This window comes from Vulpes vulpes, chromosome 15, assembly GCF_048418805.1.
Source record: "Vulpes vulpes isolate BD-2025 chromosome 15, VulVul3, whole genome shotgun sequence".
In the NCBI taxonomy this organism is placed as follows: Eukaryota; Metazoa; Chordata; class Mammalia; order Carnivora; family Canidae; genus Vulpes; species Vulpes vulpes.
The window spans coordinates 34,051,110-34,068,565 of NC_132794.1; the positions used below are offsets into that span (position 1 = coordinate 34,051,110).

Sequence of the window (17,456 nt, forward strand, 5' to 3'; positions counted from 1 at the left end):
GGACTGATAGATTTATTATTATTATTATTATTATTATTATTATTATTATATTTAAGCAAGACACAACAAAACAGGAATATAGATTCTCCAAAATGTCCTTCATGACAGTTCTATCATTATAATCATTATTTAAGTCAAAAAATCTTTTCTTGCAAATGAGTTCTTTAATCCAAGTCAATTTCCTCTTGCTTTGACAACAATGGAGATAGAGAAAAATTGCCCAGATATCCTCATATATACACTTAATATACTTGGAGATGGTTATTAAATCATCCTTCTGCTTTCTTTGCTATAATCTAAAGTTAACTTCTTTCTCACTAGAATCAATTCCCATCTTTTAAAATAAGTGTGTTTTATTATTACTTAAAAATATTTCCTGGGTGCTCGCTTCGGCAGCACATATACTAAAATTGGAACGATACAGAGAAGATTAGCATGGCCCCTGCGCAAGGATGACACGCAAATTCGTGAAGCGTTCCATATTTTTAAATAAAAATTAAAAAAAAAATTTTCCTGGATCACCCACTAATATTTTCAAAATGTGGGAAGGAGACAACCTGGGAGATAGTTACTTTGGGTGCCTCTAAAAATCAATATTCTGGGCAGCCCAGGTGGCTCAGCAGTTTAGCGCCACCCTCAGCCCAGGGCATGATACTGGAGACCCGGGATTGAGTCCCACATCGGGCTCCCTGCATGGGGCCTGCTTCTCCCTCTGCCTGTGTCTCTGCCTCTCTCTCTCTCTGTGTCTCTCATGAATAAATAAATAAAATCTTTAAAAAGAAATAAAAATAAAAATGAATATTCTTGGGTACCCCTATCTACTCAATCAGATCTTCAGTTGGGCCCAGGATCTAAATTTTTAACATGAATCTTGGGAGATTCTCGTGCACATTGATGATTAAGCACCAGTAGTCTAATTTCTCTTGACTTAAACCACCCAGATGCCTTTCTCTCCAAGGCACCAAAGATGTATGACTTTTAGTAAATTTCTTAATCAAAGGATGAATATGGGCCCCTCCAATTTATTTAAAATCCTTCTAGCTTTCATCAATTGTTTATCATCCTTCCTTCTGAAAGTATTTCATCTCTTCCTAGAATATCTTTCTAACAATATGAGTACAAAGTGATTTTTTAACTATAAAATGAACTCTCCATCACCACATCTTAGGTTTAAAGTCTGAACTCATTGTGACTTTGTGTCCTCATGTCAAGCATTATCAGAAGTTAAAGCTTTCTTCCACCAAAGTTTAACTGAATTTCTTCCAATAATTGGCATTATTACCAATGCCTACGTCGGGGTGCAACTCATTTTATTTTTATTTTATTTTTATTTATTCATTTGAGTAAGAGAGCACGAGCCAGCATGAATAGGGGGAGGGGAAGAGGTTATAAGCAGATTCCCCACTGAGTGGGGAGCCTGAAATGGCTCAGTCCCAGGACCCTGAGATCATGACCTGAGCCAAAGTCAGACACTGAACTAGCTGAGCCACCCAGGAACCCTGCAAATCCTTTTTTTTTTTTCTTTTTTACAATTTTATTTACTTGAGAGAAAGAGAACAAGCAGTGGGAGAGAGAGAGAGAAGCAGACTCCCTGATAAGCAGGAAGCCAGACGTGGGGCTCAATCGTGGGACTCTAAGGCCATGACCTGAGGGGCAGGAAAACGCTTAACTGACTGAGCCGACGAGGGGCCCCTCATTTTCTATTATTAAAAAAAGTTTATGCAGAACAGGATTTGTCCGTTAATGATCTGTCATTGCCTGAAGCAGCATTAATATTATAGAAAAAGAGGACAATATTACTCCAATTTTCTGTGCTTTTCAAAACTAGAAATTTTCTTGAAAATCTTTCTAAAGGATTTAAAATCTAGATAGTAAGATGAATTCTTCATTTCTGGTACATCCCACGTTATTTGTTTTTAGAAATTTAGCCAATGGTGATCACCAAATTTAAGCAGCTGCAACATGAAATTTCAAAACATATGTGTCACAACACTCTACCCCATATTTGTGCTTTCCCCCCCAAATTGGGAGTATTTTTCTTTTAATTTCCATAGGATGCTACATGTATCAGTTTACATTTGTTGATCCAGTGATCTTTATATAGCCTTGTATCTTCAGAGAGAATAGTGTTTGATTTGACCTGCCAATTAATACACTTTTGCACCTATCTATACTACCTTCCTCAAAACCATTTCACATTGAATCATAGGGTCTCAATTATCTTCTTCAAATTTACTTCCCTATCTGGTCTTCACATGCCATAGACTGTTCTTTTCATTTTATCACTAAAAGTTAAATCTCTGTCTCATTTTCCTCAAACACAGTTGTGTTAATTTCAACACTGGGGCTTTATTTGTTTTGCTCTCTCTGTTGGAATGTCAATAAATATTTATTGAACAAAATCATTAAGAATATGGCCTTTGAAGTCAGAAACAACTAGGATGTGCTCTCATTCTATCACTTGAGAGCGGTGTGATCTTGCATTAGTAATTTAAGCACTCTAAAATTCACTTTTCTCATTTAGAAATAATGGTGATTATCATGTAAATCATTATTAGAGAAGAACATCAAGTAATGTGACATTTTTTCATCATTTGCAAAGTTCCTGGTACAAATGAGTGTTCAATAATTGTTAGATTATTACTATCAGTAGTAATGGTAATAGTAGTGGTAATTGTGACCAATAGTAATAGCAAGATAATCACAGTAATGCACAAAACATATTGCTAGATGCAGGAAATACAGTGGCAAACACAGGAAAGATATTGCTCTTCCTTTTAGAGAATCTACAGTTGATAGAGGAAAAAAGAAAAATAACCCAATACATAGAATAAAGTCTGTAGCACATAGCCCGCAAAACTAGTTTTGCATCTTGAGACGCTTCCCTAATGGAATGAGGCTGAGAGATAGGAAAACATTAGAGTTAGTCATGGTAATTACAGGAGGGAAGTAAAGAGAAGGGGGATGCTCAGACAGGAGGAAAAACATGTCTGAGGTCCTGGCAGATTGTAGGAAAATATATAAGCCCTGCAGCTCTGAAGTGTGGCAAACCCAGAAAGTTGAAAGTGTCCAGATATTAATCCAGAAAGTTGGGTAGGATCCAGATCACATGGGATTCTTAGGACTTATAAAAGAATTTGTGTTCTATCCAAAATGATTGTTAAAAAGGAGGTTGAGCAATAGAGTGGCTTGATTGAATCTTTGTTTTTGCAAATTGTATTAGCTTCCTAGGGTTGCTATAACAGATAACTACAAACTGGTTGACATAAGACAACAGGAATGTATTCTTATAGTTCTGGAGGCTGAGAGTCTGAAATCAAGATGTCAGCAGGAGGGACCGTGGTCTCTCTGAAGGCTCTAGGGAAGGATCCTTTCCTTATTTTTATTTTTTAATTTGAGAGACAGAGACAGAGACAGAGAGAGGGGAAGAGAGCACATTCATGTGGGGGACAAGTAACAGAGCAGAGGGAGAGGGAGAAAGAATCTGAAAGAGACTCTACACTGAGCATGGAGACTGACGCTGGGCTTATTCCCACAATCGATCTTGAGATTACTACTGGAGATGACCACCTGAACAGAAACCAAAAGTCGTATGCTCAACCATTTGAGCTACCCAGGCATCCCTCCTATCTTTTGGTGGTTCCTGGAAATCCTTGGTGTCCTTTGGCTTGTAGATGCATCCAAGCCCTGCCTCTGTCATCTCTCTATTGTCATTCAGTATTCTCTTTGGTTTTTGTTTGTTTAAATTTCCTATTTCTTATGAGAACATTGGTCATTGAATTAGGGCTCATCCCAATCTGATATACTCTCATATTAATTTATTTCCAAATAAGGTCATATTCATAGGTATTGGAGGTTAGCATTTATACATATCTTTTTTGGGAATATAATTCAATCCACAATACTTAGTATGGTAGCAATTTGGAGAGGTGATTCTAAGAGAACAGTTAAAAAATGGAGGAGATATTAACAAGAATTTAGCAATAGTGCAAATGAACAAGAATGGCGGCCTAAACTAACATTGTTTTAATGGGAAAATAGAGACATAGAGTTACTAAATTGAATTCTAGGAGTAGAATTAACAAGTTCCTTTTTGATAATTATGTTGGGAGGGTGATTAAAGAAGTCTATGGTGATTTATGGTTTCTTGTTTGGGCAAATGGATGACTGGTGACAAAGGAGGGAGAGTGAAGAGTAATTGGTATGTCATGTAACTAAAAGATCCATCATATCTAAGTACATATTCTGTGCCTATGAGGTGTTAGACTACAGATACAGCAGTGAGTCAGACAAATATAGCCCTGCTGTCATGGAGCTTATGGCCTTACCTAGTCATGCAGAAGCTGACTTTAGTAGTAATCCCATGGAATGTTTGGGTCTAAAACACACATCTACTGTAGTCATCAATGTTTTACAACATTGCATCTTCATCTGGTTTCCTATCTCTTGATTCTCTGGCCTGAACACTTACTGGAGCAAAGATTATACAATCTTTTAATGTGGCAATTTTCTATTTCTAATTCATCTGCTTATGAAATATGAAATAACCTTTTGTACCACCTGACTTTTACTGCCTGCATTTCCCTTTTTCCTGTCTACATAAATTCTGACCCTCTCCTCTCCTCACGTGTCTTTCATATCTTTCCTCCCACGTGTCTTTCATATCTTTCCTCCCAGCTAGTCAGTTTGGATAAAAATCTCTTTTGGCCAATGCAATGTGTCCAGTCCTTTTCTTCCAACAATGTGGTCTTGTCCCTGCTTTGGGGTACTTGATGGGTAGGTATATCTCTGTACCAGTGTTCATTGATGCCACAGCTTCAGCACCACATACAGCTATGGCTTTAGGATATTTCCATAGGCCTCACATTTTTTTTTTCTGCTTGTTCTTCATTATACACTCCCAGGTTTTTCTAGGTTTCAATATCAACTTATTCATATATTAAACACTTATTGAGTTGCTACTTCATCCCAGTCATGTATGCTCTGGGGAACCAAAGACAAAGGTGAAGTAGTTTAGTATGGAGATACAGACAAGCCAACTGTTTCAAAGGTGTGCAGTGAATGCTAAAAGTGAAGCACATATTCTGTTGACCAGTAGATGGGAGACAAGTCAGAGAAGGCTTATCAGGACAGGAGATAAATAAGCTGATATACAGAATTCTAGTAGAAGTTGCCATAAGGTGGTTCAATGGAAGGGTGGGGGTGGGAAAGGGGACATTATATTAGGGATAAAAAAAGAGCACAAGAAGGGAAAGTGGCAAATATAAGTGTCACAATGTAAGAGAGAACAGGATCATTCTAAAATTGCAGAAGTGTATGCTGAGTGTGCTGTGAAAAGCAAGTGTAGGGGGAGATAGGATAAAGCAGGTAAGTAGGGGCAAGGTCAATATTTGTATGCTGGTGTTTGTCCTGGCTTGATGTCTTATAAAAAGGACTCATTGTCAGTGGTATTTCCTACACTGAATATAAATCCTGACATTTCTACATTCCTTCATTGTTCTTCAACACCACTTCTGCAATTTCCTTTCCTTTAATGTCTCTATACATAATGTGGATAGAGAAGTGGTTTATTAAAAATTTTATTTAAATTCAATTTGCCAACATATAGTACAACACCCAATAGAAGTGTGTTTTGAAATGTAGGTTCATGTCAGATTATGGGGCTCTATGAATGCTAAATGCCACACTGAAGAATCTGGCAGGCTTCTTCTAGACAATGATAAAATGTAATTTGAATGTTTGAATAGAGTTGCAATAGCTATGTTTATAGAAGGTCGACAAAGCGAGACATTGATTGGTGCAGGTGGAATCAGCAGGGATAGATTGGTTGAAAGCTGTCTCACGTAGTGACTGAGAATATGACACTGTGGGCAGACTTTGTGGGTTTGAATTCATTCCCTCACATACTAAGGATAGGATCAGAGAAAGTCACTTCACTTCTCTGTGCCTAAAAAGGGGTTATAATGGTAATAACTATTTTGAAATATAGTTGTGAGGGCAGCCTCGGTGGTGCAGCGGTGTAGCACTGCCTGCAGCCTGGGGTTTGATCCTGGGGACCATGGATCGAGTCCTACGTCAGGCTCCCTGCATGGAGCCTGCTTCTCCCTCTGCCTGTGCCTCTGCCCCCCCACCCTGTGTCTCTATGAATAAATAAATAAAATCTTAAAAAAAAAAATTCTTTCTCCCTCTGCCCCTCCCCCACCCACTTACATGTTTGTGCGCACGCTCTCTCAAAATAAAATTAAATTAAAAAAAAAAGAAATATAGTTGTGAGGATTAAATGAAGCAATATAAGTAAAATACTTATTCTAGTACTAGACACATAGAAGTATTCTTTATTATGTTACCAAAATAGCCCATGATGATAAAGATCCATGGTAGTAAATTAATGATTCTTTTTTTTTTTTTTTTTTTAGAATGGGGGAAGTGCAAAGGGAGAGAGAAATTGGGCTCATGTGGGGCTTGAACTCACAACCATGAAATCATGACCTGAGCCGAAATTATATTCTGACGTTTAAGCAACTGAGCCACCCAGGTGCCCCAGCGATGACTCATTTTTAAAATAAATTATTCAAAGCTGAGTTTATATAGTCACAGTCCGTGTAATTTATATCTGGTGAATTCAAGTAGCTATTAGCTTTAATATGTATTGGTATCTTAGGGCTGCCAAAACAAAGTACCAAAAGCTAGGTGGCTTAGAACAACAAAAAATGATTTCTCTTACTGTTCTGGAAGCTGAAATTTTGAAATCAGCATTGGCAGGGTCATGTTCCTCTGAAACCTGTAGGGGAAGGATTCTTTGCCACTTTCAGCTTTTGCCTAAGACTTTCCTTGGCTTGTGGAAACACAACTGCAATCTTCATTTGATATTCTCCCTAGGTCTCCTTATATTGTCTTCCCTCTATACATATCAGTGTCCAAATCCAGCCTTTTCTTTTTTAATAAGGATACATGTCATATCTCATTCAGGCCCATGCTAATGAAGTCATCTTAACTTGATTATATCTACAGAGACCCTATTTCCAAATAAGTTCACATTCTGAGGTACTAGATATTGGCACTGCAACATATCTTTTGAGGAACAGAATTCAACCCCTCAAAATCGCTTCTGCAATTATTATGGAATGTGAATATTTCGAAAGTTTTGCTGGCGAGGCTGAATTTTAGTAAATAAACAGCATTGTCACTAACCAAAATTAATGCATGGTTTTATTAACATGGGCTTTATTTTCCATATCAGGTCATCCACCTAGAATTAGTAAACAGTACAAGATATCTTTAAATAGAGAAGTAATAAAGAAAATTAATGAACGTATTTTATTTTCTCCTAACAAGAAACAACATAAATTTAATTTGTGATCTATTATTTACATATCAGTGAAACCAGAATACTGCTACAGTAGTTTCAAATGTTATTTGGTAGAAATGAAAAAGAAAAAAAAAACACTATGATAGAGAAAAATATTAGATCTGCGATGAGTATGGGAATTTTCAATAACAGCTTGCACTTTCGGAGAATTAATCTTGTGAGATGCTTTACCATGAGAAACATGTTTATATCTAATATGACACGTTAGGAAAGAATGGGTGGACTATAAATTCATCACCTTCTTACATACATAGAAAATAACGTAGTGGTACTTGTTCATGAATACCCACATTTTTCACTTTAAAATTCCATTGATGAAAACTGGAGGAGGAAAACAGTAACCAGAAATTGGCAAAATACATTTATAATGATATTTCGCACCTAGGGGTCTCATAGTAAATCAGAAAAAAAAAAGTCTCACTTTTGAATTTGAAAGGTTCATAGAACAAGGAGGGAGTAATTATGTTTTAGATATTTATTAGGACATGTAAACAATGTATAACTGAATCATTGAAAAATAATTTCAGAAATGGGAGTAGTTAGTAAGTGCAAAGAGATTAAAGAACCTAAATGAACATAATTCTTTTTATTGTACTACATTGCATTCACGCTATATTGATTTTAATTTTTTTACATAAGGGAGAAAACTAGAGAAATTGAAAATGATAATGTTAATGGCAGTTTTATCAGATAAGATTCCAGTGTTGCTTCATGCAAAACAAACACCCCCAAAAGGTGATCAATAAATAATTCACAGGAAAAAATTTTTTTGACAAGTTATTAAAACTTATAACTTATACTGAGGATTATTTGAAGAATGATGATAGTGAAAAAAATAAAAAATATTTCATGAAAAGAATTAGACATAAGTTGGATGAGGAAGTACTATTGGCCTTGCTCCTTCAAATACAAAGAAAGTTTATGAGTCAAATATGCAGTCCTTAGGATGTAGACTAGGAAAAGCTTTCACTGAAGGATTAAATATTGACTGCCAACAAATTGATTTGATATTATCAGAAAATAGTGTTTATTTGGGGAACAAATAAAAGGCAAAAGAGAGAAGTGAACAAACATTTAATAGGTGTTTACTATAGGAGGCACTTTATAACTGTTATCATACTGAATCCTTATAAGAATTCTCTGAGGTAGGTATTATGCCCATTTGATGTATGAGGCAAAGAAAGCATAAGTAGCCAGCCCATGGTAGTCTAGATGAGTAGGGAAATGAGATTCAAATACCTTCTCAAAGCCTGAGTCTTAGTATAGTATAAACAACCTCCAAGAAAAAACATTTTCTGCTAAAACATAGGAAATGTCACATTCTTCATTCAATTACATTTCTGAAGGCTGAAAGGCTTTTGACAACTATTCCCCAAAGCAGAATGTAATTGTTTTAGAAAATACTGGTCCATGCCTTTGGAATAAAGTGGAGTACATTGGCATAGCAAATGACATAGGATAATACACTTTATTTAATGATGGTGACCAGAAAGTGACAGTAGATAATAGTAGCATCTTCATTCTTTATGATATTATTGAAATGGAAATTTCAGGGCAGCCCGGTGGCTCAGCAGTTTAGCGCTGCCTTCAGCCCAGGGCCTGATCCTGGAGACCTGGGATTGAGTCCCACGTCAGGCTCCCTGCATGGAGCCTGCTTCTCCCTCTGCCTGTGTCTCTGCCTCTCCCTCTGTGTCTCTCATTAATAAATAAATAAAATCTTAAAAAAAAAAAAGAAATGGCAAGTTCACAAATGTAACCATGACTTTCACAGACTGGGCTGAAATGCTACCTCTGGTGCCTGGGGTGACAGCAGAGGATAAGACACAAGCCATTCAGAGAAACTCCTGCATGCAAGTGCTAAAGCCACTCTAACTCTTCCCATAGGTCACAGTTTCCCTTTCGTTGCTGCTTCATGAACTCGACTCCCATAGTGTAGAATTTTCCTCTGAGTCTCATTTCTGTATTCGTTCCCTCTCCCTTAGGTTGGATTTGCCTTTTCTTACTGTGGAATCAGTCCATGAGCTTAGCCTGCTCCTGCTCCATTCCAAAGGTTAAGTGGAAACAATTTGGATAATGCATTTAAAGAGAAATGACCTTACTCATACCCGCATAATTTTTATGAAAAAGTCTATGTTTTCATTATTATGTATATGTTAAATGCAAATTTATTGGAACCAAATCAACGAGAGAAGAAATGAAAATAAAGAAATGGCAAATAACACATTAACTATGATTAAATTGTTATCCCAATACTTTGAAGCTGAAAATTCATGGCAAACCTTTTAAGCCAAAAGGCCAATTAGGTGGGAATAGAGATTAAAAAAAAAAACAAAAAACTTTCACTAGAATTAATAGCAAATGGTTTTTGATCTTAAGCCAAACAATTTAAACACTTACATGGTTTTATATTATATTTTTACATATATAATTGATACAGTGGCCTGTCTCCAAGATATCCTCTCAAGATCCTTGTCTTTGAGTATTTATGCCTACTCATTCATGCCGTTGAATCAGGGCTGATTTGAGTTACCAATAAAACACTGCAGAAGTGACAGCATATGGCTTTTATGGCCAGGTTTAGAGGCATTGTCATTTCTTTCTTGTTCTCTTGCATTGCTCACTCTGGGATGAGCCAGCTTCCATGAGAACACCAGAGCAGCCCATATGGTAAGGAACTAACTTGGCAGTATTGAGATTAAAATCCTTGGAAGTGGATCAGCTGGTCCCAGACAAGCCATCAGATGACTATAGCCCCAACTAACATCAGACTGCAACCTCAGGGAATCTGATACCTTTCTGAATTTCTGACCTGCATAAACTGTTAAAGATAATACATAATTATTATAATTTTAAGTTGCTAAACTTGAGATGATTTGTTATCTAGCAACAGATAATTAATACTGTTGAATAAAGCGATATACCAAATAGACAAAAAAAGAACAACATTTCCAGTTACTGCTTTTCCCAAAAGTCATGTTTTAAATAATATATAATGTTTTCCTCTAAAAAATGATAATTAAGAATGGTTACTGTATACAGTGGCTAACAATTATCAGTGGTGAATTGGGAACAGAATAGAGATAAAATGACATCTGAAAATGCCTTTCCAGAATTTGGTAGTTGAAATGCTATTTTAGAGTATTACAGAAAAAGCATACAGCAATAAAATAAAAGTCATCAATTCTTTATCTAATATGGAAATATTGAGCACATACTTTTTTTTTTTAATTTTTATTTATTTATGATAGTCACAGAGAGAGAGAGAGAGGCAGAGACACAGGCAGAGGGAGAAGCAGGCTCCATGCACCGGGAGCCTGATGTGGGATTCGATCCCGGGTCTCCAGGATCGCGCCCCGGGCCAAAGGCAGGCGCCAAACCGCTGCGCCACCCAGGGATCCCTATTGAGCACATACTATGTGCTAGCCTCTGTGTCAGGTATTAGAGATAAAGTAACAAATGATACAGTTTTCTCCTTGAAGCTCACATCCATATATCAAAGAATTTTCATGTTCAATTAAAATTAAACAGGGTATTTATTTATATCTTTATCTTTTTTGTAGCACACACAATATATATTTTCATTAGTTTTATATTAGTCAGTGGACAGTTGCCTCTCAATTCAATTCCACTGGTTCTGATGAAGGGCCACTGGTTTCTCAATAGTACTGAGAGAAAGAAAGTGAATAATGATTGCAAAATTTCTTTGTTTTTCAGAGAAATGATGTAGTTATAATTAGGTTTCAGTTCATTCATTCATTCATAGTCATTCATTCCAGAAGCATTTATCAAATGTTACTGACATATTTCCGTACCCTTAAATATAAGGTGTAAAAATGATTCTACTTAATTTCTTTTCATCAAAGGAGTTTAAAATATATTTATTATACTCTATTTTCTAAATTGGTAACAGAGAAAATAATTAAATATTGTAGCGAGAACTATAATATAAAGGAATTTTAAAAGTTTTAGTATTTAATGAGGTCACAGAATAACACCATGTCAGAAATGAGATATTACGTCCTTTTATTTTAAAATGTATGTTTAAAAAGCAAAAATGAACTATTGGGACTTCATCAAGATAAGAAGCTTTTGCACAGCAAAGGATACAGTCAACAAAACTAAAAGACAACCTACAGAATGGGAGAAGATATTTGCAAATGACATATCAGATAAAGGGCTAGTTTCCAAGATCTATAAAGAACTTATTAAACTCAACACCAAAGAAACAAACAATCCAATCATGAAATGGGCAAAAGACATGAACAGAAATCTCACAGAAGAAGACATGGACATGGCCAACATGCACATGAGAAAATGCTCCGCATCACTGGCCATCAGGGAAATACAAATCAAAACCACAATGAGATACCACCTCACACCAGTGAGAATGGGGAAAATTAACAAGGCAGGAAACAACAAATGTTGGAGAGGATGCGGAGAAAAGGGAACCCTCTTACACTGTTGGTGGGAATGTGAACTGGTGCAGCCCCTCTGGAAAACTGTGTGGAGGTTCCTCAAAGAGTTAAAAATAGACCTGCCCTACGACCCAGCAATTGCACTGTTGGGGATTTACCCCAAAGATTCAGATGCAATGAAACGTCGGGACACCTGCACCCCGATGTTTCTATCAGCAATGGCCACAATAGCCAAACTGTGGAAGGAGCCTCGGTGTCCATCGAAAGATGATGGATAAAGAAGATGTGGTCTATGTATACAATGGAATATTACTCAGCAATTAGAAACGACAAATACCCACCATTTGCTTCAACGTGGATGGAACTGGAGGGTATTATGCTGAGTGAAATAAGTCAATCGGAGAAGGACAAACAGTGTATGTTCTCATTCATTTGGGGAATATGAATAATAGTGAAAGGGAATATAAGGGAAGGGAAAAGAAATGTTGGGAAATATCAGGAAGGGAGACAGAACATAAAGACTCCTAACTCGGGGAAACGAACTAGGGGTGGTGGAAGGGGAGGAGGGCGGGTGTTGGAGGGGAATGGGTGACGGGCACTGAGGTGGACACTTGATGGGATGAGCACTGGGTGTTTTTCTGTATGTTGGTAAATTGAACACCAATAAAAATTAATTAAAAAAAATAAAATGTATGTTTATTTGAGGGGAAAATAAGGTGGATTAGAAGTATTTTGGGGTTAATATTTTGCTTCATGTAAAAGGATAATTGGATAAAGAATATTAAAGACTCTCGAATATATTGGTCAGTCAATAATCAATTTTATAATAATTAATTTGGTCTTATAAATAGGTAGCCAATATTTACCTCTTCATTAAAACTATTATATAAATTACTAATATGAATTTCTTGTGGTTCTTTAGAAAGCTATACATACATTCATTTTGGGGATTGCACTGTGTATTTTAATATGGATACATTTCAAGCATGAAGTATATTAGCTGAAAAGAGTCTTGGTTAGAAGTGAAATTATTTCCTAAAAATTTTCTTTTCTTTTTTTTTTTTTTTTTTATCCCTTAACACTCATCCAACTTAATTTTAAACAATTCAAACCCAAACAAAAGAATAATTCAGAGTTCACTTTCAGGCTAATAATTAACAATTTCAATAAAGAAGTGGTTCATTGGATGTCTCACTCAAGTGCTTTAGGTTAATACCAGAGACAGAAAAGTTGAATCATCGCCAAAATGGAACAAAATTTCAAGAAATTATTTTTAAGATATCTCTGCTTTCCCAGGAACCCTGAAATTATTACTTTTCAGCAAAGTGAACCTAATGATGTGCCTTTCTTTCCCTGGTGACTTCCTATAGCTTAATTAGCTGATTCAGGTCAACTACCTGGTTCATCAGTTTTTGAACATCTGAGATTTAGTCTTAAATTCCCTTTTGAGAAATGAATTCCCATCACAAAAGCCTCATGGTGTGTGAGTGTGTGTGTGTGTGTGTGTGTAAATAATTTTGGCAATTAGGAATTAATGATGACCTTTCAGGGGATAGTAGAGGACATAACCATAAAAGTTGAATATACATCACTAAGGAATGAGTAATGCATTCCCATTAGCATAATTGGCTAGCCTTAAAATGGAGGTATCTGCAATTATTATGGTTTGGAAGCTTCTTGAGGAAATGAGGAGGTACTAGAAGGTACAACCTTAGACATTACTCTTGAAATCTCATCGGTGATAATTTGGAAGCATATATAAATTAAATCGTTAAAGTTGGAACCTGGAAAAATACCTCAGTGTAACAAAAATAGAAAAAAATCACATTAAAAAGAGAAAAATCTATTGCTGTGTGTCAGATACTTGTTATAAAGAATAGCAATCTAGGGCATGGGCTATGTGTTTTAATAACAATGGAAATTGATTTATTGCTCTCCCATGTCTTAAACTGAGTGATGTTAGTGAAATTGTTTCTCTTTGTCTTAAAGGTGATTATAATATTACTAATTATTTCATAGGCTTAACATAAGAAATAAATGAGTTAATAATAGTACCTACCAGTGTCACCTCTCTATTGCTGGTTAACAAACCATACCAAAACTTAAAGGCTTAATAAATTATTTATTTCTCATTGTTCTAGAGGTTGACTGGGCTTAGCTGGTCAGTTCTCATGTGGGTTCTCTTATGCAGTTCCATTTAGGGACTGTCACCATTTAAATGCTTAGCAGGGCTGAAAATCCAAGGTGACTCACCCACAAGGCTGAGAAGAAATGCTGGCTGCAGTGTGGGAGCTCTGACTGTCGATGTGGTTTGGACAAGATAAGCTGCATAATTTTCAGGATCCAGTGCAAAATGAAAGCATGGGGATTCTTGTTAAAAACTATTAAGAGTTTTAAGACAGAGACAGCAGAAGTTATATGCACATTAATCTAGCCCGGACTTGGGCTTCTCACCATATAATGTGTGGGTTGAAGAAGCATCCCAAGAGCATGCATTATGGAAGACCCAGGTGGAACTTATAGTAGGGCTAATAGTTAGTTAACAATTTCAATAAAGAAGTGGTTTGTTGGATGTCTCAGTCAAGTGCTTTAGGTTAATACCAGAGACAGAAAGATTGAATCATAGGCAAAATGGAACAAAATTTCAAGAAATTATATTTATGGTATCTCTTTGCTTTCCCAGCAACCCTTCATTGGTCACATTTCCATTTGTCAAAGGGTCATCTCAAAATCAGTTCAGGTTCAAGGGAAGAAGAATTAGACCCTATCTTTTTTTTTAAGATTTTTATTTATTCATGAGACACACAGAGAGAGAGAGAGAGAGAGAGAGAGAGAGAGAAAGAAAGGCAGAGACACAGGCAGAAGCAGGCTCCATGCAGGGAGCCAGACGTGGGACTTGATCCTCCAGGATCAGGCTCTGGCTGAAGGCAGTGCTAAACTGCTGAGCCACCTGGGCTGCCCTGGATTCCATCGTAGAATAGCATTCCTGTAGAGGTGGAGGAATAATTGATGGCAGCCATATTTGGAGATTATCTGCTATATGACCTTGAATTTTTAAAATAATTACTAAGGGACATAATTCATATTAGTTAGCAGGATATCTGGCCTGGAAAAATGCTTATATAACAACTTATTATTATCCTAGATTATAAACTTGGAGAAGAAACTGAAATGACTTAGCTTTATATATCTGCTATCTATCTGAGTTAGAAATGTATGAGATATCAGATTTTATCTTTGCTATTTTATGCAATTTGTCTTGTAAAAATATTAGAAAAACTAACGGTTATTGCCTTTAGATTCTGAAATAGCTAAAGAACATTTTTAAGGTAATTATTAATGAGTTTAATGCTGTTCTCAATGATAATAATCCCTTCTCTTTTACCTGAAGGTATTTTGCAGAAGTGGATAGCTTAGCTTTGACTTTTCTGCCTATTAAATAACCATCTGCCACCTGTAGTCTATTGTCTTGCTGCATTTATCACAGATGAGTGCAGAACAAAAAAAATGAAAATAAATTGCTTTAATATAATACTCTTTTCTCATACTTTGCCATAAAGTGCCACATTCCTTGAATGCATCTTAGCTAGTGTGTAACTTGGGATTCCAGGTTATAAAGGCTTTTTATAATCTTTAGTCATTTAACACTACCTACATCTCATTTGATGGCTTTTCTTTTCAGTTTGTGCCAAAAGCAATATAATTTTTCAATTAGGAAGCAAACATGCTTTTTAAAATGAGATGCTGTTTCTGACACCCAAATTTTATTTATAGGCACCAACAATATTCTAGAAAACCTTGTGTATAAAGATAATTATGAGTGAAAAGAACTGCTAAATGATCATCCAGGACACCACAGAACAGTTTATTCTGTTGTGATAAAGACAAAAGAATATAGTCAATTACAAAACTATGTTTATTCTATTGTGCAAGGCCCTTGGAATTCACAGAGAAAATATGTATTTTAAAAAGTCACTTGGTACACAAATAATGTCAACCCATGTAGAAGGAGGCCATGCAGCTGGATGTAAGTAAATCTGACTCAGTTTTGAATAGTGTATACGGCTTATGAATTGCTAAGCTTACAGACCTTCTACTCAATTTATGAGTACAATCTTTTTAAACTTTGGTCCTTTCCTTATTTTTCCCTAGACTCCTATACACTTGTATTATTTTTCTCATGACATCTCATCTTAAAGATTTTTTGACTGAGGCATAATAAATATAAATCTCATAAGTGCATATCTTGGTGAATTTCTGAACACATTTTTGTGTACAACACCTTGGAAATCATCCTCATGCCTTCTGGTGACTAAATCATTCCTCTGTCCCCCAAGGATAACCATTGTCCTGACTTTCCGCAAATATATTAAAATTCCTAGTTTGCATATTTTATATAAATGGAATCAGACAGTATGGGCTTTTTTTGGTGTGTTGCTTCTTTTGCTAAAATTTATGTTTCTCAGAGTCTTCCACATTGTTGTGTGTTTAACATCACTTATTCTCATTGCTGTATAATATTCTATTGTGCAACTATGTCACAACTTATTTATTAATTCTATTTTCATTAGGCAGTTAGGTTGTTTCCAACTTGGGACTTTTATAAATAGCAGAACTACAAACATTCTTATACATGCCTTTTGGTGAACATTAGTGGAACTGCTGAGTCATAGGATATGGGTATGTTTAACTTTAATGTATACAGTTTTCCAAGTGGCTGTGCCAATTAAGACTTCCACCAGAGGTATATGAGAATTCTAGTGGCTCTCTACATCCTTGCAATCTTGTTATTTTTGTCTCTTTTATTTTAGTCATTTTGTCAGTATGTAGCTCTGATGACTAATGAGGTTAAGCTTTATTTCATACATTTATTGGCCTTTGGCTAACCTCTTTTGTGAAATGTGTTCATGTGTTCAAGTAACTTGCCCATATAAATATAAGAAATGTAATTACTAAAGAGAGTTATCAGTATTTAAAAAAATAATTTGTAGGAATGCTTATTAATTTTAGAGTTATATATATATATATAATATCTTTTCCTACTCTTTGGGTTCTTTTTATGCTCTTAATAGTATCTTTTTTTTAATGACTAGAAGTTCTTCAATTTAATATAGTCCAATTAACATTTTTTCTTTTACAGTTAGCTTTATTATATATCCTGTTTAAGAAAACTTTGAAAATTTTCTGTTTTCCTTAAATGCTTTATTTTATACTTTTCAATTTTAGAACTATAATCCATCTAGAATTAATTTTTGTGTTTTATAGGAGGGATATCCAATTCACCATGTTTCATTATTAACAAGACAATTATTTCTCCTTGAAACACAGTGTTGACTTTGCCTGGAACCTGATGACTGTCTGTTTCTGAACCTCCTATTTGGTTATTTATTTTTGTACCAAAGTTACTGTGTCCTAATAAACCAAATGCATTTTTCATTAAAATAATTTGAGTAACTGAGGTCATTTTACAAGGCGCAAAAACATTATGGTTTTGGTAAAACTAATATAATCTAGTGAAGTTGCTATAAATTCAAATTTAACTTTTATTGCTTTCATTTAAAAAAAACATAATTCACTGCATGAAGAATTAAGATGTTATCATACACGTTTGAGTCTTATTCAATAGCTATAATGTGTGAAGTACAAGAATAAAAAAGGTAGCTATGTTTTCT

At 35.5% G+C, this 17,456-nt stretch overlaps 1 non-coding gene across 1 annotated transcript; it reads left to right on the top strand.

The window, feature by feature from the left end:
* The first annotated feature begins 380 nt into the window (after positions 1 to 380).
* On the top strand, positions 381 to 487 carry LOC112917736 (U6 spliceosomal RNA). Its single transcript, XR_011997710.1, has one exon. It is a non-coding gene; the product is annotated as a U6 spliceosomal RNA (small nuclear RNA).
* Positions 488 to 17,456: the final 16,969 nt, after the last annotated feature.